At 36.5% G+C, this 24680-nt stretch overlaps 1 non-coding gene across 1 annotated transcript; it reads left to right on the forward strand.

Annotated features, from left to right (window-relative positions):
* Positions 1-13432: 13432 nt before the first annotated feature.
* Positions 13433-13505, forward strand: trnar-ccu. The gene has a single exon. It is a non-coding gene; the product is annotated as a tRNA-Arg (tRNA).
* Positions 13506-24680: the final 11175 nt, after the last annotated feature.

Genomic DNA, 24680 nt, shown 5'->3' on the forward strand with positions numbered 1-24680 from the left:
TTCTCGGCTGGCCTGGGAACGCCTTGGGATTCCCCCGGAGGAGCTGGCCCAAGTGGCTGGGGAGAGGGAAGTCTGGGTCTCCCTGCTTAGGCTGCTGCCCCCGCGACCCGACCCCGGATAAGCGGAAGAGAATGGATGGATGGATTGTATTTTGGCAGATGTGTTGGTAAATTAAAAATAAAATTCTAAAATAAATAAACAAATAAATAAATAAATTCTCAATACTTGTGAATCAGTTAAAATTGGTCCTAAATATCATCATAAATAGAAATGTTAGGAAAAAACAGTCTGATTACAAATCTGTTCTGAGTGCAGGAAAAAGCTGACACATTTTAAACACAGTGACTGTCACCATCCTCACTTGTGTTCTTTCAGTCTCCTTAAATATATCTGTGCATTATCATTAAAATAACTATAAACTATATATTTTTAATTATTTTCTTAATGATATACCTGTAAAATAATAATTACTAAGAGTGTGTGATATTATTTAGGCAGCAAATGCAATACCGATTGCATTTTTTAAAAATGTAAGCAAATAAATCATGTGATGTCATTTTGAATTTTTTGTTTTAATACTGTAATATCATTTTTTTGGCTCAAGGTTATCATACTGTGAAAATCTCATATTAGCCCATGTCTACTTTGCAGTAGAACCATAATTTGATCTTTAAATGGATCACAAGACATTGACATAACTGTTAGAGTAGGTGACATCGCAGGTAACGTGAAGCCTAGGCGTAAATTCAAACTGGAAGACCTGCTTCAGCCTCACCTGCATCTAATCACTGCGTCGAGCACCTCCACTCCAGCCTATCAGCGTCCAACTGTGCCTCCAGCTTATCCAATCAGCGAGCAAGCCTTTGTTTAAAAGGACCTCCATCATGGCCCCATCCGTTCACCGGCCGAACTTCAACCCACCTCCACCCCTTCTCCACCCCTAGTTTTCCAGTTCCCTCAAGCTGGTACACTAATGCTTGAGCTGTCCAAAGATTTGTTTGCAAACTAACTCTCAGAACTTTTACACTTCAAATACAAATTATACATCAAACTGTAGGCATTTTTGTCTTCTTTCACCCAGTGGGTCTCTCAAAATTATAGGATTCATTATTTTTCTCTCAAATCACCCCAGAGTGCAGAGTATGCACATCCAAATTTTAATCCATTTCCATTATTTCTAAGCTCTTATCTTTAAAACCTGGAAGTGAGGGGTCTCTAACCAACAAATAACACTGCCGACTCATCCAAATTCTCATTTGTGGCCACCAGAAGTTTCTGTCAATCACAATTCAAGATTTACTTTACTACAACTTATAGTTTTCCCACAGTGACTGTTTATTTGTGTCTCAATTTCATGTCTGTCTGCCTGTCTGGTGAAAAGTGCTGCTGTGGGCTCTCCCTTCAAAAATAATATAGGTCACAGCATTATCCATATGATATGCCATCCAGTTCTTGTTACAATAAAGTTTCTTTTTACAGATAGAATGATTTATGTCAGAAAAAAACAATAGGAAACACATTACAGTTCTGTGTCTGAAGGAATAGTCTGCATTTAGTATTTATAAATATTTTGGGTTTGTGTTGTTGCCGTTTTATCATTTGCATCAAAAATAACTTCAATATGCTTCAGGGTGTCAAAGACTGCGGTTCAATCAAAACCCCTGCTGTTTTTGAGAGACGCACAAGCTGTTTGGCATCAGTGCACTGACACTCTGGTGGTGGCAGCAATATTCGACTCTGCCAGCAAACATATTTACTTATTAACAAATGACAAGGTCCTCGTAATGCAGCTGCGGGGGGAGGTTTGGAATAGTCACAAGACTTGGACTAATGAGTGCGAGTTTGGAATTACCTCAGGAAAGCTGTTTTTCATCTTCTTGTTTTCGTTCATTTGTTGTTTGGAGTGTTGGCACAGTATGAAAAATGCAAATCAAAAACAAATCAGTGATTCTCGTTTGTACTCGGAATTTTGTTTCATTTCAGACCATATCAATCCAAAGTACGGGAAGTTTTGTTTTTTCTTGTTGACTTCTGTGTCTTTGTAATCATACATTCGCTTATGTATTTGAGAACTATAAAATGTTTAAAAACAGGCAAAAATGAGATAATTTAGTGTCTGGAATAAAAGAAAATGCTAATGTACAGTCAAAGCAGTTATCACAAAAGGCTTTGACATGAGAAAATATAGATAAAACAATGTGTGAGATCTGTAAAACATTGGCCTCTCGAGGAAAAAATTGAAACAAATTTGCATGTTTCTCATTTTGCAGTGCATGATAACAGGTAATGAGTCAAGAAAAGTGAATTAATTTTGCTGAACAAAAGGCAAATGAATAAGCGTAACCCACTCAGATGGCATTCCATTAAGAGTGGTGGTTTGTCAATAGCTAATATGTTTGGGAAACGTCTGTCAAGCAGTGCAATAAAAAGTTAAATTCAGAACTGCCACTTGAAACAGTACAAAAACAAGTTTGTCCAGAGGTAGTGGCATCAAGCTCTCTGGACTTGTAGGAAATAGAATGAATCATCATGTGTAAGCTTTTATTGTGATTAAATAAATCAAATGCATATTTTATTTAAAATAAATAAATAAAATAGAATAGAACTGAAAGCTGTAAGCAACAAATCATCCATATGTCCAAACAGTGTTTTTGTGAAAGCATGGTGTATCAGTGACATCAATATTTGTTCTGACTAAACTGTAATCATAAAGGAAACAAATTGCTGACTCTTAAGATTTTTATTTTAATACATGAAAAAGTGAAAGTTTAGTCATCACAATATTATAGGAAACAAAAAATTATTTAATTTAGTGTTTTCTGCTTTTTTTCTGTTAAACTGATTAACAGTGCAGTAAAAATCCTTCTTAAACAACACAACCACTCATCGACCAGAGCTTCACAAGGCAGAACTTTATAACAGGCAAATTTGTTAAGTTGGAGAGTGATTTATCTTGTTTTTTAAGATGCGCATAAATCATTTTACATGACACTCAGTGTGCATTTGCTGGCTTTTAAAATGCGGGACACAACAAGACAACAGATTTGTTTTACATTAGCCGCGTGCTTATCCTCACTCACAAGATTAGAGGCATTCCACGTGAGAATGTACGTTTTTCTGAAATTTGTTATTCTGTAGGGTTTTGTTTTGAATCATTTTTAGTGTTTCCATTTGGATGAAGACATTTCTGGAAACTGTGTGGTGTGTTTATGAGGATATTTTCAGGAACAACAAATAAAAAGATTGTTTAGGAAAAACTGCATTTTTGTCTGGAAAAGGCCAAAGATTGTATGCGTTTCTTCTACAGGAAAGCAGTTTCATAAAAGCATGACTTGTGTATTTTTGACTGAACTGGTGGAGTCAGTTTTATGTATCAGATTCTGGAAAGATATGATGATCCTTCTGTCTGTTTTGACACTTTTCTCTCGCATGCTTTGCCTAATAAACCTTTTTTTATGGTTGGGCTCAATCTTACACGTCTACCACAGAGAATATGAACAAAACAAAATTTTGTTTTGTCTAATGGAAAAGGCACCTAGCTTCGTGATTTGAGGGTGCTGTCCACTGTCACATCTGATGCTTGGCATGTCTTCACATTTCTATCAGCACAATGAAGGTTTTACCACCATGCTAATGCTGAAAGACAGTGCTGATCAAAACAGACTCCAACCACATACTTGTCTGATGAGCAAGTGGTGCATGTTGAACTGATTAATTACCTGTCACTCAGAGCTGTTGGAGTTAATGATTGATTCATTCTCCCAGACCGGCATTTATCCCACCAATTTCCCTGATACCATTACAACCACCCAAAGCCACCCTGATGTCAGCAAAGAGATAGACCATGACTGCATGATCACAAAAGAAATCCCAGTTTGTCAGGAGACACAAGTTTCCAATTTCACAGATATTACCACATATAGGAACTCAAGCTGACACGTTATCTTGTCATTTATCTGGAGATGCTTCAGGCATGATTCACTGTTCCTTGTATTGTTCAGTCAGAATGAATTTCTACATTATTGTGTTAAATTCAGGTATTGTCATTAGTTTTAGACATGAAATTTCTAGTTAGCTCTCTAAAGCTCTCTTTTTTTGTATCTTGGGAACAAAAAATAGTGGAATCAAATAAAAATGATAAATAGTTGACAAATTAAATTTAAAATGACGGGATGGGCCAAACTGATTCATTAAAAGAGCTTCAATACAGTGTTATGCACCGTCTCTGGAACTCTATTGAATTTAAAAAGTATACCCAATTTTTTTTAAAAAATGTAGCTGATTATCATCTGGTGATTTAAATCAATCATTAAAAGATTGCTTGTAATCCTTTAATTGTGGTGCCAAATACACTGTGACAATTTTTTTCCCTGACTGGCTGATGTTTACAGGCAATGTTCCTTTGAAACCTCAGGAATTGTAAAGTTCAGTAGAGGTAATGTACATACCACAGATTTAAGCTGAACAAAGGCATCTTCTTAGTCTTATCTGTGTGTATAAAAAGTCTGTGGTCGTTAGAGAGCATTGAAATAATGAAAAGCATTGACTGAACACCAAACGCATGTGTGACTCAAGACTGGGATGGAGCCAGTGGAACATGAAATTATGTCATCTAAAATGACACTGAAGTATTGAGCAGAAAGACCGATATTATTATTGAATAATGTAAATAGTGCCAATAGTGCCCCATGGCAATCCATTACTGATCGTGAAAAGGCCTGACTGAGTACCATCAGTGAGAAAGGAAGGAACATTTTGAGACCAACATGTCTGAGGATTCAGTGCACCTATTAAGTCTCTCCACAGGCCTATTCATGGTTTTCCCTCTGCTTGTGCAGATGCAATTTCTGCCAACAATAGACCTGAGGTCAAACCCTTCTTCAACACCAATGTAGGTATGAGAAATTCACATTTAATATGTGGAAAAGTTATCAAATAAAAAGGCACAAAAAGAATAAAATGTCCAGCAACTTAAGTGAGGCAACCAATGTCTAAAGGAAGCTGAAACTGTTTTGTAATTAGTTGTTTTACATAGTCACTCTATACTCTGCATTCTCAACTACACTGATTTTCATTCTGGATTCCCCAAACATTTGATAGCCTTTGGCAGCAAATAGTGCATTCTTCAAATAAGACACAGGGTGTATCTACAATGGCAATTTTTTTGTCATTCACAGCTAATTTTACACTGGTTTAAGGAAAGCAGAATGCATTTTCTTTGCAAATGCATTCATTCACGGTTCCATTTCTTTAATTAGAGCAACCTTGTGAAGATACATTATTCATACTGGTTTTGAAGACTGTCAACCAGATATTATCAGTCGCTAAAATAAAAACAAATATCCAACATTCTTACCCCATCTAATTGGAAACCATATAACTAGTCTAATTGGAAATGGAAGGGAATACTGTACATTACAGTTTGAACAATTTGTAGATTTTGGTCATATTTATTAATTTAGGTAAAATGTTCATAACATGTTTTGTTTTGTCTGACCTTTTAGGTTTTTGGGACCACATCAATATTAGTCATAAAAATGTTTTTAATAAATATGTGGCATGAAACCCTGAAAAAGTTCCACATACTGTAGTTTTGCAAGAAATATTTCTGTAAAAGGTTTAGAGAAACATTTAGAGAAACATCTCCTAAAAGATTTTTGACTTCAACAACCTTACAAGTTTTGTTGTGCCTAATTGTACTGTAAAGGTTACAAATATAACCTTCAGTAAGAATCCCAGGAACATTCCCAGACATTCCTTCACGTGCTGGATCAAGGCAAAGTTGGAAAACCTACACTTAAACGTGTAAATGTAATCACAATCACGCTATGCTCTTAGTACTCTCCAATTAGGTTTTTCCCTGATATTTTACAGTCCCTAAAAGGCTCCTCTGCCCCATGACCACATTCTTTAAGTCCACCTTAGCCCAACTTTTTTGGAGAACATCAGAATGCAGCTTCGCGCAAGAAGATGACGCCACACTAGCATAATGCTACTGTCTTTGGTATCATGTCTGCACAAGGTTGCTTCCATGATCTTCTCACAAGGATGGTTGTAGCCTAGGCATGAGGCCAGCAGGCCCATCATCATAGATACACTGTCATTGCTGCCACCACATTCCCCCACACTCTGCACCCAGATTTGATGATAAACCACTGCAAACACAGGTTTTGTGCATAGTCAAAATCATTGTGGCCCTATCACACTCTGTTGTGCGTAATGGGGACTCCACTGCATTCTCAGTAGACAGCTGAAGACCTCGCCATGACCCTGCAAAGACCATCCATATTCTGGCTAGTTTTTTTTTTATACCATCATATCAGGGGTTGTCATCCTGTGTGAAAGGAGCCTTAAGGTTCACTACAACTTTCTGGGAATATTCTTGACATGGGACATTTTGTGAAACTTATAATGACAAAAAAAGGTTCCACAAGGTTCCTAGTGGTTCTTTAAAAAATATTAAGAAAAAACATGAAAAGAAGATTTCCTGTTGTGTTATATGTATAAAAAAAACTATGTGGAATATATGTTTCCTAAAGATTTTTCTGTACGTCTAATCACTATAGTTCAAAGCAGACATAATGTAACTTTAAGGACATCCCTGTAGTCATTATTTTCTTCAGCTTTCAGTGACTGTACCAATGACTGCACCTGCAAAGAAACTTCTGTTAGGTTAGATACAGTAAAAGAACTTTTAAAATTCTGTGGCGTTCATATTTGATTTAGATTCACCCATGAAAAATACTGTTTGCAAAAGCCAGCAGTTTTCACTGTTTAATGTAGAAGAAAAGCAGAATAATCGCCACAGTGAACATTCTGTCTACTCATGGGTAAAACAGGCAAAAAACAGGCAGTCTCAGGCAAAGAAAGTTCCTTTCCTTCCCTGTTAGACATCACGGAGCAGAAGCCTTATCCACTTGTATAGATAAACAATTGAATTCATTTCTCAAATATTTGTTATGATAATGTTATTATAATGCCAATTACTGATAAAGTTTATAAAATAAGAGTGTAAACCAGTTGATCTCAAAGCATATATGTGTATTTAGGGAGCTACCAGCCACATTAATGGAGGCTGTCAGTGACCTTTGTATCAATACCTGGAAAACATGGCAGATTTTTCTGCTGTGTGGGCAGGAGATTTTTTTTTGTCTCCTACATTTTAGGCTTTCTGACGACAAACATTGGCTGTACAGGATTTAAGTTTCAGCAGTGCTACAAGGTAGCAGTCTACCTCTTTTTATTGGAAAGCAGACTAAAAACTTCAAGTAAACCCACTTGTATCATCACTGCCTGAACCACATTAATCCTGCATCTGCATATCATTTGGGTTGCTTTTGTACTCAGCTTATGCTTCAAATGAGTTCATATAAATCCTTTCACCACTTTAAACTCAACTGATCCACAGCAGTATGTCAAGAATTAGTAAATGAAGCCAACAGAAATTTGTTTACATGTATAAAGCATGCCTAATAAGTAATAATTAAAGAATTTTTAAAAGCTCTGACATCTTACTGATAATTTTAATAAATTTGTCGCTACATACAAATATGTCACAACGTTAAATAGGGAGGATGAGACATGAGTCATTTTTTGTACCCCATCAAGTACAAAAAAAATCTCACTAATCCCCGTCTCAATAATCATGAATAGTTTACTCATGTCTGCGAGATGGAGCTACTAAACTGAAAGTCAAACTTTCTACGCCCTGTGAACCCAGCAAACTATGGACCCAAAAGTCATTGCATCAGGCTATAGTCTAAAATACTTTGAAATGCAGTTTTTATAATAATGGAGGTTGTTGAAGAAATTTATACTTTCCTAAATTAGTGCTTCTATATACGGAAGTGATCATCAGTAATGAAGATCGATGGACTGAATTAGATGAAAGTTTGCACCTGGGCTCAAAAGTTCACCAACACCTGACGTTTTGTACAGCTCCTAAAAACTTTTGCTTTTGCTTTTTTTTTTTTTTTTATACAACATATCAGGTTACTGTGCTTGGAAATTCTCAAGCCAACATAATAAAGATGTGGATCAAATTTCAAGCTGATTGCACTCATCTCTAAAGAGGTAATCTACACCCATTCATTCATCCATCCATGCCGTACGGCATAGAAACGCAATATAATTAAATAATAATTTTACCCAATGTATGTAAAATAAATTAAAAAATGGTGGTGCAGCAAGAAAGTCGTAGATTTGCCTCCCAGTCTTTTTGTGTGAAGTTTGCATGTTCTTCCTGTGCAAGTGAAGACCAAAAACAAACATGTTACATTCACCGGTAACTCTAAATTGTCCCTAGGTGTGAATGAGAGTGTGAACGGTTGATGTCTCTGTGTGGCCTTGTGACCAGTCCAGGGTGTCCCCCGGCTCTCGCACAGTGACCACTGGAGAGAGACACCAACACCAATAAAAAGCAGGCAAAGTAAATGGATATAAAAAAAATATGTAATACAGTTTGTAAGAAAATTCTGACAAATGCCAGATGATGGACACTGTTTGGTGCATACTCATGTTTTCATACACATTCATTCAAATGTTTATGATTATAAAGTATTACATATGCTTGACTGACCAATTTAAATAACAATCTAAAGGACTTGATTTCAAACAGCAAAAAAAAAATGCTATCATTGATAAAAAAATTTTTACCTTGAACTGAAAAGATGTAAAATCACAGCTGACTTTTGTGTTTTGATAGTCAGCTTCTCCGCTTTGCGCTTGTTCATATAACCTCAACGGTGTTTCGTTTAAATTAACAAAGTGTAATAAAATAGCTAAAAATTAACATAGGCATCATTTTTACACACAGTTTAACATTCATGTCCATGCTTTTTGAACTGAGTATGTGACTGCTTCATTAAACATCAAAGATTCCTTGTATTATTTTGAAGAAAGGTAACCCACAGGGATTTTTACAGAAAATGGCGATGACTCCATCCATGCTACTTCTCATTATAATCTGCCCTCAAGGACTGAAAAGTCACACCGTGTTTGAATTTCTCTGATGAGCATTTTGGGAATACACCTTTTACGTTTTTTTGTGAAACTGAAACACATGCCAATGGAAATGTCAGACGAGTAGTCATTTGAGATAAATGAACTGCAGACGCATTAAAAAGCCCTAAAGAAAAGTAAGTACAATGCTGGTGTTTCTGAAAGCCATATTCTTTACTTTTTAAGAAATACTCAAGGCTCCAAATGGTGACAGCTGTTTGAGAGCGTTCTAAACATGAAGGGTAAGATGAGTCAGTACATTTTTTTTTACTGGTAAAAGAAGAGAATAGGTACCTGTTCTCAAGAAGATCTTCGCAAATCTGCGATATTTAAACTGCTCTCTGCAACAGACATAGAAACAGGGAAAAGCGATCATGTATGACCTGTTCTAACAATTATCTGATGAACTGAAATAAAGTCAGTAGGCTTTGTAAATGTTTTGTTAACAGTGAGCTTTAAAATACTCGAGTTATCACTATAAAACACCCATGGGCCAGATTCTGCCCATGTTACATTTTTAGCCAGTTCACAAGATTATACGTTTTGTATATCAGAACTGGGCTGCAGGCAATTCCAGTACTTCAAGACTGCACTGCACTGAGATAGTAAGCGCACTATCATTTCACTCAAGCCTTACTAACTTATCCATCCATCCATGCATTTTCTACCTATATAATTAGGTAAATTTTTATATATATTTATTTATAAATAAATATATAAATAGACTGGAGGACAGATCCCAGGGGCAGCAGGTCAAGGAGGAAAAACTCAGACCTTCTTCTCTCCGGCTACACTCTCCAGCTCATCCTTGGGAATACTTGTGCATCTTTAAGCATCAGCCAATACGAAGTATCAATCTGATGCTTGCATTATTTTGTGTTTAGTTATAGCACAGACTTGCAGAATGCAGATCCTAAGTACATTAAAGTTATTAAAATCAATGCCATCATGTGCTTGACAAAGAAAAAAGATAGGCGCCAGGTGATGGCAAACTTGTTTTATACAGCTCAGGTAGCACTGTGTTGGTTACGTAATGTCGGGAGGGTAGGAAGTACCATAGCTCCCACAGCTCCAACAGATCTAACCTATTTCCTCCACTACAGTGATGGGTTGGTCATTGTGAGCGATAAATTCAGTCCACTGTTCTGTAATTCGTTTTGCCTTATCAGAATCTTGAAACTTGTCTCTTCTCCTTAGATCCATTAATCCATTCTTTTTCTTTACTCGTTTTTCCGTGCAGGGTTGCAGGGGAATTGGTGCCTATCTCTAGAGGTCATTGTGCGAGAGGCTCTTTAGAGTTTCCTCTAAAGTGTGTTGTTTAGCCTTTAATGATTAATGCTGTGTACTCCAGTGTTTTGATTTTTAATATCTAATTAAACTGATGGTTTTGAACGTGGCTTTATCACTACTGTGACAAGAAATACCTGAAATAGTAGCTAGTAGCTACTGAACTGCTCTCATTTTGGATTTTAAAATACTTCCATACTGCAGATATATTGGCACATTACATCACAACGTTTTACAGCAGCCACATTATGGCACAGCTGTAAAATGCTGTTGCAAAACCATAAACAGTAGGTCAACAACAGAGATAAGGAGAGGAGTGTTGTCAGCTAATCACATACTGATCAATGAAAAATGCTTTGATCGTCACCCTGCTTCGATAGTTGAGATTGGCGCAGGATGTCCCTAATGTGTACCCCAGAACATTCGGTTTGAAAATAAACATGGACAGAGCAACATGAAAATATAGCTGATCAAACTTTGGCAGATGAACTGGAAGAAAATATACCAGGCATGAGGCTTATGAGCACGATAACACATCAGAGCAGCAGAATCTGCCTGAATTCACATCTATTTTTTTTTCTCGACTATTTTCTCTTGTAATCTCATTGTAAAAGCTGTATTAGATGCATGTTTGAATTTTCAGAGAGGGATTGTTTTGACTACTTGAATGCAGCAATTCAATATGCTTTTCACAGTGGGCTGCAAAAACACACACCTCCCTTTGTATTTTGTTTGATTGACTTACATCCTGGAATTTAAATGGATTTTAAATATAAATACTGTAATGGATCCACACTAAGTGCTCCAGATGAATTAAATTAAATAGAGAAAAGACATATTTAAAATAATTCTGAAAAATTTAAAACTGAAAAGTGGTTTGTGCATATGTAGTTTCCTCCTTTGCTTTGAAGCACCAGCTATTACCTTGAGAAGCCACATAAAAAGTGATCCTACCAGTGGGGAATCTAAGAGTCAAATGATTTCAGCATACAGTACTTGTTCTGATAGCCCCAGAACCAATACCAATTCAACCCCACTATAGTCAGGTAATGGTCAGGTCAGAGACAAAGTTGTGGAGTAGATCAGATCAGGGATGGGTTATAAATTAAAAACAAAATATCCCAGAATCCTGAACATCTCACTGAGCACAATTAAATCTATCATTAGAAACTGAAAAAATTATGCCACCACAACAAACCTGCCAAAAGAAGTTCACCACCAACATTCACAGACTAAGCAGCAAGGACTATATTCAAATAAGCAACCAAGAAGCCAAAGATAACTCTAATAGAGCCAGGTAGCTCTTTTGCAGATACTAGGGTTTTTCCATAGGATCACTATAGGCTGCACAGACCTAGGCTTAATGGAAGAGGTGGCAGAAAAACAAACATTACAGACTTCTGAAAAAGATTGCTTAAAGAAAAAAAAAGGCAGACCAATTGGAATCTGACAAATGTCATATCAGTGACTCCTCAAATATGAAGAAGAAGGTCCTATGGTCAGATGAGACTAAAATCTAACTTTTTGTGGCTCAAGGACAACACCTTGTCTGGAACAAACCAAACACCTTTCATCATGCTACAGTGAAGCATGGTGATGGAAGCATGCTGTAGAGATGCTTTTCATCAGCAGAGACTAGGAAACTGGTCAGGGTTGTAGGAAAGATGGATGGAGCAAACTATAGAGAAATTCTAGGGAGAAACCTGTCCGTAGATTTGAGACTTGGATGGAGGTTTACCTTCCAGCAGGACAGTGACCCTAAACAGACTGCTGAAGCAACACTTCACTGGTTTAAGGAGAACCAGTTAAATGTCCTGGAATGACCTGAAGTCCTGACTTCATTCAATGGAGACTATCTCGTTTGGTTTAAACATTGCTCGACACAAGCTGCACCCATCCAACTTGATGGAGCTGGACCAGTTTTATCATGAAGAATAGGAAGAATTCCAGTGGCCAGTATGTATCGAGCTTGTGGACATGTGCCTTTGAAAAGGCTTGCGGCTGTAAATGATGCTAAAGGTGGATCTATGAGGTATTTACTTTTGGGGAGGGAGGGTAGGTGAGTAGTGCATGCTCAGTTTTTTTTTGTTTGTTTGTTTGTTTTGTTTCTTGTTACACTATAAAATATATTTTGCATCTTTAGAAATGGTATTTATCTTGTGTAAATTAAAAGGTACAACCCTCCCAAATTCCTTTTAAATATCAGACTGTAAGCAAACGAAACAGAAAAAAACCCAAGGGGATGAGTAATTCTGCATAACTCTATAGAAGAAGTAATAGTTTATTTGAATATACTAATTGCTAAAATTAATAAAAGTGCTTGTCTTTGATTGCATTTTAATGTATCTCCAAAGCAACAAAGTGAAGTCAAAGATCCAGAGTCAGTTTTTATCTGTTTTCTCTACAGAACTTGATCACTCAGTGAAAATGAAGATACCTAAACTACTGGATGTCTGAAGGCATTCCCCTTAAATTTAAACTTTCCTGTATCTGTATTTTGTTGGACATGTCTTAATAAGCAAAAATCTCAATCCTAGAAGCACATCCAGCAGGAGAATGCTGACTGCAGCACTGATATTTTGCTGGGAATGTAAACACGGATGAGAGGACGTGAGGTTTAAATCAGCCTCACAGTCATGCTTTAACCTGACACACAAACATTTTTCAAAATACCAAAGATGCCTAAAAGATTGTGCCCGGGGGTCTTCATCATGTATTATTGGTGGGTCAGCCTAACCACTGATACTTTTACTTACAATGTGTCTGGGTACGTGCATAAAATTGTGTGTGCTTTTTGGAAATTCTTTCCAGCTACTTCAGTTCCCACGGTTGTTTCCCGGAAAATGCTTTGGGCTGGTGAAACACATGGGAAATTCATGTTTCATCCAGATCAACTTTTTCCCTCCTAGTTTTTAATTTTATTGCCTCTAAAAACTTAAAGACTGTATTCACTGATATTGAATAAAAAGAATGGGGAAAAAGCACATCAAAAGACAGTTAAAGACAGTTAAGCTGCAGCTTTTCCTTTTTTCGTTTAGAAGAAATCCAAGACAAACTTTGTTAGATGTCAAGAAAAATTCTTTAAAGCTTTTTTTGTTTTCATTTTATTACAAATTTAAAGGCATCACTCTTCTTCCTAAATGTGGCCCCAGTGGCCTAATGGATAAGGCACTGGCCTCCTAAGCCAGGGATTGTGGGTTCAAGTCCCATCTGGGGTGAACAGCAGAGTGGCGCAGCAGAAGCATGCTGGGCCCATAACCCAGAGGTCAATGCAATGAAACTGTCCTCTGCTATGAAAGCTTTTGGGGGCTGCCATAGCTTGGTGGTCAGTGTTGCAACAGGAAGGGCATCGGGCATAAAATCATCCCTAAGTGAGAACTCTGCTTATTGAGTGTCTTATACATATTTCTAAATGATGAATGCAGACTGTAGTTTTTATGATAAGAAATAATATTTTTCGTTGTTTTGTTTCAGATTTCTGCATTTGTAGAACTCAAACTCTAATATTCCACTAACTCCCTTTTGTAGCTTTTCAAAATCCTGGGTACCAACGTTATTACAGAAAGTAAAGCTGTCCATTTTTCAAATGACAAGAACTCAAATGCATCACATCACTCAAGCTCAAGTGCTACCAAGTTTTTAGGTATCTCAACTGTAGAAAGAGACTCTATTTCAGTGCTTAAATATTCAATCGCCACTCTCATTACTTAAACCAAGTGGCTCTCTGTTTGGATTTGACAAGGAGCTAGGGCACACAGCACACGCCTGGTAGTCGAAGATAGTAGTGAGGCACCGCCATTTAGCTGAGACACTGGTTTTCCTGAGGACAGGAAGCATACGCTAGAGAAAAAAGCACATTCTGCTAATGAGCCATGAATTTTCTATCAAACGCAAGGTCCTTTTCATTAATGCTGCAGAGAAGGGTTGTCAAAGATGTTGCACTTAAAGTGCGAAGTTGTTTCATCATCTTTTCCCGTCATTACAAATGGCTTAAATAAAGTGTGCAGTCCTCTATTGTTTCTTCTTGTGTCCCTCACAAAATCTCAAATATATGAAGCTGTAATAGAGAAGAGCATCAAAGCTGATCAAGCTGTCAGTATTTATTCACAAATTTATCTCTCACCATATTGCCCTGACTTTATACAAGTGTTAAAAGAAAATATGATCTGTCTTTATTATCAGAACAGAAGAGCCATTCTGAAAGGGATACGGAAAACTGAAATCTTACTAATTGTTCAGCCATCCTGTTCTCATTTCAAACGAGGCATTACAAATTATGTTTTGACCAAGCAGGCTACATGTCTAATGTAGTGCGGCTCAGACGAAATTGCACTTCTTTGGCATCAATGCTGCACGTACGAGGTGGTTGAAAATTCAGTGCTGGTAGCAAGTGGTACCTTATCAGTAAGTAATGAAGGACAAATCAGGAGGTTGCTTGTTGAACAGGTGGTATTACATTTGTTTCTGTGAACACCTAGACTTTAATCCTACTGTGAGATTATCTTCATTTTTAAGCAGTTCTTAGAAATGTGGTTTAGAGAAAGACAATGCTTAGAAATATCATGCAAAATACATTATTTTACATTTCACATTGAATAAAATCAGCTTTTTGCAGTGAAATCTGATGCCAAAGAAGTCTGTGCAAAGACACAGTAAGGGACTGACTGAGTGTAGATCACAGCACAAATATCAGTTTCCAACATTAGAAGAAAAAAAAAAGAATCACAGACCACTACATGTACTGTAGATTTGGTTTGTTTATATCTTTTTTTATACCATCAAGACTAAAGACATTTAGAACAAACTGCATTTTGACAAAAATCTTTGAAAAATGATACTAAATGTTTAAAAGCAACCTCACAAGTATCCGAGATTTTAGCATCAGTAGTAAAAGGCAAAGGAGACCCAAATAAATAGTCACAGACACAAGGACTCCAGACTTCAAAATATCTGAAATACATTTTTTCATTTTGCTTTAAACAGAATGGTTTATCAGTAATCATTTATCTATTTTCCCAAACAGAAAAAAAAAACATCTGGAAAACCCTCACCACATGTGAGCACATGAACATGGTAGAAATGTTTTTTTCAGAATTCAGATGGTAAATGTGCATGTAGGGCCCAAGCTTGATCAGCCAGTGTTTCATATATTTCCACATGTGAAGTTCATGTGGTTTATCTGTAAGGGCATGCAAATCATTTCGATTGTGAGCTTGGGCAAGCATAATAAATTACAAACAGTAAATAAGAGCGCAATGCAAATTAGATTTGTGTTGTGACTGCTGCATCCATCTATGATAAATTGAATCCTGGAATTTGTCCCAACTCAGGGTTGTGGGTTGGTCATTGTTTTGCTGGCGTGAATATATCGGTGGTTCATGGTGCACTGGACAATGAACCTGCAAGGTTACTGGAGAACATGCCAGCATGTTTAATTTGTTGCAAGAACTAATTGTTCAAAACAATGTTTTTCTTCATCAATATCAGTTGCTACTACTCTTCATAAGGCCAAACAAAGCAAGGAAAAATAAGTTTCCTTTACACAACTGAGATATAATTTGTACATGTGTGCAGAAAATAAAGCCAAACAAGGTGGAAGCCAGAAGAGCAAGGGGGGACTGGCTGACTGCTACAACCACATAAAGTAATGCCAATTCAGGTGAGCCAAAACTCCATGATGTCCCACCTACATCTACCAGACTCCTGCAGAGACAGGGCTGCTCAGGAAGTAGTCACACCTGAAGATATGTACTGTATATATATCATGAATAATTACATAAAAAATAAAGCCAAAAAGAGCTAGTGTGTGAAAAGTCTTGGTATGCTGTTACCGAGTAAGTAGTTGCCAAGTTCAGCTAATCAAATGTACCTGAATATTTAATCATCAGCACGTTTTAAAGTTTTATAAAAACACATTGTTGCGGGTTGGTGTCTAAATGTCAAGGAGGAAAAAACAGCAAATAATCTCAGAGAAGTATTTGTTTCTGCTCATCAATTTGGAAAAGCTAATGAGGCTATTTTCAAACAATTTGGAGTCCATTGTTCCACAATGAGAACAATTATTTACAAGCGAAAAACGTTCAAGGCAGTTACCAATCTTCTCAAATGTTGATCCTCCACATGTTCATACTGACCTCAGTGCTCAGAGAATTTGTTTATAACAGTTTTGGTCAAAATAGGAATTGACATTTTTCCCATCTTTAGGCTGTCATGTCATAACGACCCTTTTCCAAAAGGTTCACTTATTTTTTAAAATTATAATATAGAAAATGTGTTTTGCTGCTCATTGCTGAGTTACTGAAAGTGTTAAGCAGATCTGCTCCTTGTCACAGTTTTCACATTACAGTTTGCCTCATTATTTTAAGTGTGTCAGGTTTATTGAAAGTGTGTTGTAATTATAACTCAAGGTCTGGTTTAAAATTAGTATTTTTTAAATATCACGTTAATAAATGATTAGGCTCAATAACCAATCTTTTGCTTTGTTATATTGCATCACACTGAATCTCATTGTGTTGAATCAAAACTCACATTGAATGGCACTACTTCAGGACTGAGGGCTGAATCAATAATGTGTGTTGATATTGCGTATCTGCATCGGCTTTTGCTGTTCACACGTCTTTAATGTACTGGATAAAGGGCAGTGTGTAGAGATACAAGTCTTATCTGCCACAAATCAGAAATGCACACCACGGATATCGAGTCTGTTCTTGTAATGATCACCATCGTAACCTGGTCTTGCTTCAAACTCTGTCGGTGCATGTGGGTCTCACGTTATAGATACATTGCCACCAAGCTTCCCAATGCTCCACCCAGAACCCTGATACCCTACCATCATGATGATTAACCACCACGACATGAAATAGAGTGCCCACTCTACTCTTAACGCACACCTGAGGACCTCACAAAGACCCTGCAAAGGGGGTCTTCATCATTTACATTGTACCAAAGTCCAGTGTGAAGGGAGCTGAAGCAGGAACAAGGAATATACCACAAATATCAATCAAATAAATCAATGCTGCAATAAAAAAGAATGGGCTAAAATATCTCCACAACACTGTGGGACATAGAAGTTCATTCAGAAGATAACAACTTCAAAAATCAGAAGTACCATTATTCATGCTGAAGTTGTTGTATTGAATTGTGGGATCCACTTTATAACTTGTTTTTTGTTAAATAAAATATTGACATGATGCAATATCATGTGCTGTTGGTTCAAGTTGTTTAATTTTAGAACATCATAAGAACCACATGATTTTAAAAATTTGCTCTGATACATGAAATTTTCAAATTGAAGGACGGATTATTTAATGTTTATATTTACTTTGTGAGTACATTCTGTCTTTTTTTCCTGAGAATTTCACCTCTGCTTTTACTGTATTCATTTACTGAAATGGTAAGACCTTTTCTGAGGCTGTTAACATTTTAAAGAAGTGCCTATTGTGCAATGTGTTTATGCTCAAGGGTTTTTCTTTGCATCCTCTAAGTTTTCATTTGGCTTGGAGGCAGTCAGAAAAAAATATATAAGAATCGTCTGTAAAGCAAACACTGAGCTTTGTGGCTTCTAAATGGCCAGGAGCTTATAATTTCCTTAAGAAGCTAACCTGATATTTCCATCTTGTTGAAAATTTATGGTCAGTGCACTCGCCATCAGTCAGAGGCCTAAAACTAATCTTAATGTTTTAAAGGGCTTTGTTAAATCTAATCAATAAATATGTATTCATCATAAGCATCCACAGTCCTGCTTACCTTCTGAGGAAATTGGTAAATTGGTAAACATGTCACATTTATTCATTAGTAGTGATCTCTCAAAGTTCTACTGATAATATTTTCTTGAATGAGACAAGTTCAGCCATGTATTTTTAAAATCACACTCTTATTTTTGCAGCCAATTGCAGTTGGCTTGACACTAACTGTATTCAATATTTAAAAAAGTGGTGTTTGGTTATTCCTGATGTATATGGTAATGCAGTTAATGTATCTTAATTTGTATAGCTTGTTATTTTTTAAAATTACAAATACAGTAACATTTATAACAGAACTAACATTCCTTCGAGGAATGCATATAGCTCGCCATCTTAAATCCCAACGTTTTAAACAAAGGTCCTGAGCTATCTTTAGGTATGTGACTCTCAGATACTGTTACACCATATTTTAGTTCAATAATGATTGAGTTACAGCCATTTTTTGTGTTTGCTAAAATTTGTTAGCTGTGGTGACCATCTTGAGTTTACTCCAAAAGTTACCCAGTTGTAGATTCAGTGATAACCTTCTGAGATTTTATTAGCATCTGTGCAATGGGTAATAAAATATTTTGCTAAAAGTCAGACAAGCTAACACACAGACACAGACAATTACATGATCACCCACCATTCATGTCAGGTGATAAATATCTTAATTCAATGACCACCATCTCTTCGACTTTATAGAACAAGCACTTAAAAATAGAGCAAAACTAAACTGATAACATGTTTAGGACAGAATCCATCCATCCATTTTGTCTTTACCAACCTTTCTACACAGGGTCATTGAGAAGCTGGTGCCTATCTACAGTGGTCTTTGGGTGATTGGTACACTCGGTTTGCAGGTCCATCACAGGGGTACATAGAGTCGAACAAGACAGACAACCCAATTCACGCTCGTCACTCACACCCTGTGACAATTTAGAATGGTCAGTTACCCTTAACATGCATGTTTCTGGTCTGTTGGAGGAATCAGGGGTACTTGGAGATAACCCACACATGCACAGGGAAAACATGCAAACTCCACACAGAAAGGCTACAGCCTGCATCCTTCTTGCTGTGAGGTGACAGATCTAACCAGTGGCATCATCTTCTTTCATTATTATGATACTGAGCGAAAAAAGTGATGCTAAACATACATCTCCTGTCTCCTGGCTGACTCACAGTCCAAATCAGCAAGAAAAAAAACAAAAACTAGGGGATTAGTTGCAGTTCACAAGGCCCATTTTGTGGTTAAAAGCTGTCACTGATTCTTGATACTATCACAGTAATAATTAGGGCACCTCTAGACCTGTATTTAATTCAATAGTTATGCTTTTATGGTTAAAAGATGATAATGAAGATAATGATGATGATTTTGATTATTAATGCTGGTTTACCATGGGCTAGAGTTTACCAAATGACTACTTTCATTAACCTATAATCATAAAATATGCAGGTGAACATGTGAAATTATTTTTCCTTTGACTGAGAAATATATTTTAACCATTTACAACAGTGCACAACACCGTACTCAGTGCTTATGATACGTACTTCTTTAAAGTTGTGTTAGGCAAAATTAGACAATAGAAACAACAACACAAAGTTATTTTATTAATTAACAAGGAGAAAAAAAAGAAGCAAATTCAAAGCAATGAAACCAATGTTATTTCTTTTTACATATGAAAGAATCAGTTTTGGTAACAGGTTGATAACTTTGAGCAAGAAAAGCACTACAACTTTCCATTGCACCTGACTGACACAAGGGGACTGACCTCATTTCTGTCTTCTCTAAGCTCCCTAACCCTTCAGGAAGGCAGGGCATGATAGTGTTTCATCCCTCTCCTTTGATACAGATCCCTACCTACACCCCATCAGTGTCCCATCAACGCCGCAACCGAAATTACCCCTTGGCTTGTTTAAATTCCTTCTCTGTGTTTGGTACAAATACGTTTCCTGTACATATCTAACAATCTCTTATTGAAAAATACTGACTGAAAATGTCTTCTGCATATGATATAACTGACCTCTGGTTCACTCTTTACTACTCTTTACTGATTGCACACTGTTTGATTGACACTTTTCAAGGCAGGGCAAGATGAAATCATGGGCTAACGTTAACATATTTGCATGATTACTGGAGCATTTATCACTTGTGATGAGGTATGCAATCTGCAAAATCAACTTGGTGATGAAGTGTCGGTAATGACAATTAAGGTTAGATGTATTTAAATCTAGCCACTCATGTACATTTTATCCCACTGAGCATTTGTAGAAATGGCTTGTGTACTTAGGAAAACAAATTTATTTTTAACTTGTGCTCATAATAAGAACACTAGAATGGCCCTTTTTTCACCCTGCAACCTTTTTAAAACAACAATAGAAGCTGGAACACAAATCCCCTTCTTTAAAAGGGATATAATTTAGATGATTGCTCAGCACTTTTGAAGTGACCAAACTGAGGTAAAGTGACCTCAGTTTGAAGAAAAAGTAATTAAGGCCCTGTTTACACAACACTGATTTTAGGTGAAACCAGAACACTGAACTTGTTTTTTCGCAATCGTGTACGTGAAAACAACAATCGGATTCTCTGACATCAAAACTTTGAGTCCAGGTCTCAGAGTTGATGTTTTTAGAAAACGTCTGGCATCTGTGTTAAATAGCACATGCTCACTACGCATGGCTGCGCTTTTTTACAATCAACATCGAAAAATCAATGACATTTCCAGAGCCTTCGGGAGCCTAATTCGGACCATATTAACTAGGTAGCGGCTAATCCTATCAGGGGCAGGACCAAAGTGGAACTGCTGTTTTGAACCAACGTCACTCTTAAATATTTCACAGCAGTTTAGGCAAACACTACTTTTTAAACCTTTACAACAGCATCAATTTGCATTATGTGAATATTTACACAAGGTTCTGTAGTTATTTGCAAGAGTAATATTTGCAGAAGTAGCAGCTAGCTGCAACACTTCTGGCGCAACTTGGGGCACTAAATATTTTAGAATATTTCTATGGGAAATAAGACATTTTGTGAAATTGACAGCAACCTAAAGACTTTAAAAATTATGTGCATAGTTACCAGATTAAAAGTTTTAAAAATTGAGTTTTAATATGGTAGGAATCCACTTCAGTCTCGGCCCAACTCAGACTACCCCTTAGTTCATCAATTCAGTTCGATTTAAAGTTGGTTTCTCCAAACTGAGGTTGTTTAAAGGGCTGTATACAACAGGTATAATATTAATTGTTCATACAACCTTTCCTCAGAAGCCCACTTCAAAAGATCTGAACTACCCCATTAAATACTTCTTTCTTTCTTTCTTTCTTTCTTTCTTTCTTTCTTTCTTTCTTTCTTTCTTTCTTTCTTTCTTTCTTTCTTTCTTTCTTTCTTTCTTTTTGTCTGCAGGTATATGAGGCTTCTGTCAAAGACACTATTGAGCAGATCCATGCATTATTCTGTCCTGGCACCTGTAAAAAAGCAAATCACGACCATGAACTGTTCTAAAAGATGTCTTTGAGATTTGGGTTGACCGTGTGATTGTTTTTTGTAATAAGAATTAAATGAGAGTTTTTTTATATTGTGAAAGATAGTTGCTGCTATCATGAGTGTTAAGACTCAGCTTCTCATCATATAGCACTTTGATGACATTATAGCTCTTGCAGTAAGCTATACTGTAGGTTTGAGCACTGAGGCAGAAATAGGAATTTTAATGCTCACCGAGGGCTGTGATCTCCTGAGGCCTGTGTGGCATACAGAGCAGATCTAACCCAGCTCTTTTCCTCTGCGCACAAGAGGATTTTATTGTGTAATTCTATGTCAAGGATCATTGTCTTGTCCTCTGTGTGTGACAAGAGTTAATGCATGTAAAGCTTGTATTAGCATTTTCATAAATGCACAGTTACTTGCAGTAAAAAATACAGATAGCTGTTTTCTTTCAAATAGAAATTTCCTTTTTTCAATTTGACTTTCCAGGGTGTAAACAACACAACAACGTGATTGCGTCAACATGTACTTATCTTTTTTTTTTTTTTTTTGCTGCTTTAGTATTGGCTTGACTTGAAATGCCTGGAGCTCATCAATCCATTCAGGAGTAATTGTTAAACTCATCAAAAGAGCTATGTACAACACGTAAGATAGTAATTGTTCATAATCTTTCCACATAACCCCATTTCAAGAAATCTGAACCATGGCTTTTTTGGTTTTACTTTGTCATTTACAATATAGTTTCAGTGACTTTTTCCTCATTATTTTCTTCTAAAATGTGATGTGAAAAACAAAGTCTGATAAATAACTAAAATATGTCTCTGAAATGGAATATTTGGGAGATTACCTTCTGAACAGCTGAAAATAGGACAGTCTACAGAGCTGTCAGTGCCCCTAAAAATATAGTTTTCTGCTCTGTGCTTCTTTTATTTGAATTATGCAACCCCACACTGTCATATTTTATGCTCAGAAAAACACTGACAGTTTCAACGATGTGAGTTCTTATTTTTCAGTTTCACACAACTTTCCAAACCAACAGAATTCATGGCAGAACCAAAATAAAAGTGCTAATTACAAAGCTGTACGTCACCCACATTTGTCTCAATGGAAACACAACAGCAGCAAGTTTTGATTTGAAAAAATGGTTGTCATTTGTACAGTTAAAAAAGGAATTATCACAGTTTTTGCACAGGTGGTGTGTCAGTATGACAAACAGAACCGCTTGGTCCTCTTTTGCCCTTTGAATCATATTTACTTTTACAATTTCACTGGATATTTAGTATTATAAATGCAAACTCATGTTCTGACTAGACTGCCAGTTCCAAGATCAAAATTGGTTAATCATATTATTCTAAACACAACATTTTTATTCTAATCACACATTACCTTTAATGTGTGTTCTTTGGTAATTTTCGATTACCATTTTTTTTAAAGCTTTGCTTTAATCTACACAAACTTTGCTTCTGTCTGCTCCCAGTGAGAATGGGTAAATGCACAGCAAACAAAGAAAAGTTAAAGAGAAAAAGTACTGGACTGTAAATAACAACAAAATGCAGGAGAGCTTCTGAACTGAAAAGAAACAAGTGCATTTATTTAATGAATTTTGTCATCGAAGTGGAAGAGCGTTAAAGTAAGGTTACTTTGAGAAAAAAAAAATTCTTGATACAAAATGTTTCTCTCATTTCCTTAACACTACAGTCTTTTTAATGTGAATGCATGAAACTAACGATAACACATTATCAGTATTAAAAGCTAATGTATAAAAATATCTGCCTGGAGGAACACGTTCCCTATCCTGATCAGTTTTTATTTTTTTCTGTTTACGCATTTTCTGTATTACCATTCACTCCTTTTGTTTTTTGGCTTAACCTGTTCATTATCCTTAGGCTTACCACTTGGACTTTCTTTTTTTTTACATTTCTCTTATTTTTATGAGCTTAAAAGCTAGATATAACCAGAATCATTTTCCTCAAAATACTAAAGAAAAAAAAAATTATATTCAGTTTCACTTTTTTCACTAAATTGGTTATTAGGTCTCTTCATTAGTTTTGTATTACATGCCACGATTGTATTTCTACATTGTATTTAAAATGTCGGCATGTTTCAGTGCCCAGCAGCAGTCAGGTGTAGCGGCTATGGTAGAAACTACAAGTGACCTTGTTCTTGTTTCTCCAAATGCCACCGGGCCAGTCCAGTAAAATGTCTGACGCTGTTGCCTTGTTGAGGCTTTAAGTGACAGAATCCAATTCTCAGCACATCAGTCATAAGGGGGGCAGGAGGGAACCCACTGTGTGAGCAGACACCAGTTAAGGTAGCGCAAATAGCTAAGGGGGTCTGATTAACCTCTCTGTCTTTGTCCTCCCAGCGTTTTCTTACAGAGGCAGTCGACTTCAGTGCAGGTCAGAGTTCAGATCTGTGAAATGTGTGCCAATGAGCTGCAAGGGTCTCCGGGGGAGGGCATGATGGTTCTATGATAAATGTGAGCTTCACCTCTACCGCACAAGGTGTCTTTGTAGATTGCCAGTGGAAGTGGTCACTTTTGGTGTGAAAATAGTTTCTGCCATTCATCTCAACAAAGTCAAACCAGAGAGCAGCTTCAAAAACAGTGTTTCACTTCACTCTGTTATCATTGCTTTCTGTTTTTATAAACTGCCTCTTCAAATTTTTTTTTTCCTGCAATTCTTTTGTCTGTGAAATTACTTTTGGGTAAAATAAACCCCACATGAAGGAAACCTGATCATGCAGAACCTGAGTCGTTTGTATCAAATGTTTTGCAGTAGCTCTGTTTCTGTACTTAAATAGTTTTGGAATCATCAGTATGGGCATAGATTTGACAGGCATTTCAGACTATTATCCCCCAATTTAAATAATATCCAGTATCCATCGGGGTATCACATTTTGATAAATACAGATGCATACGCTCACCATAGGTATGGATGTCATACTAATTTTAAGCCTTAAATCATTGTTTTAAATGTTTTTTTATCTAGTGTGAAAAGATCATACAACATACAACTTCAAGAATAAGAATTGGATGTACTGTTTGAAATTTTTTGTAGATTTTCTCTAATTTAAATCTCTCCTTTAAATCTCAACTTAAAACCCACCTGTTTAGAGTTGCTTATGGCTAAATTAGGGTTAGAGTGCGGGTTTTTGATGTCTTTGCTCTTTCTTACTGTTTATTCAATGTC

Source organism: Kryptolebias marmoratus, linkage group LG11 (genome assembly GCF_001649575.2).
Source record: "Kryptolebias marmoratus isolate JLee-2015 linkage group LG11, ASM164957v2, whole genome shotgun sequence".
Classification (NCBI taxonomy): Eukaryota; Metazoa; Chordata; class Actinopteri; order Cyprinodontiformes; family Rivulidae; genus Kryptolebias; species Kryptolebias marmoratus.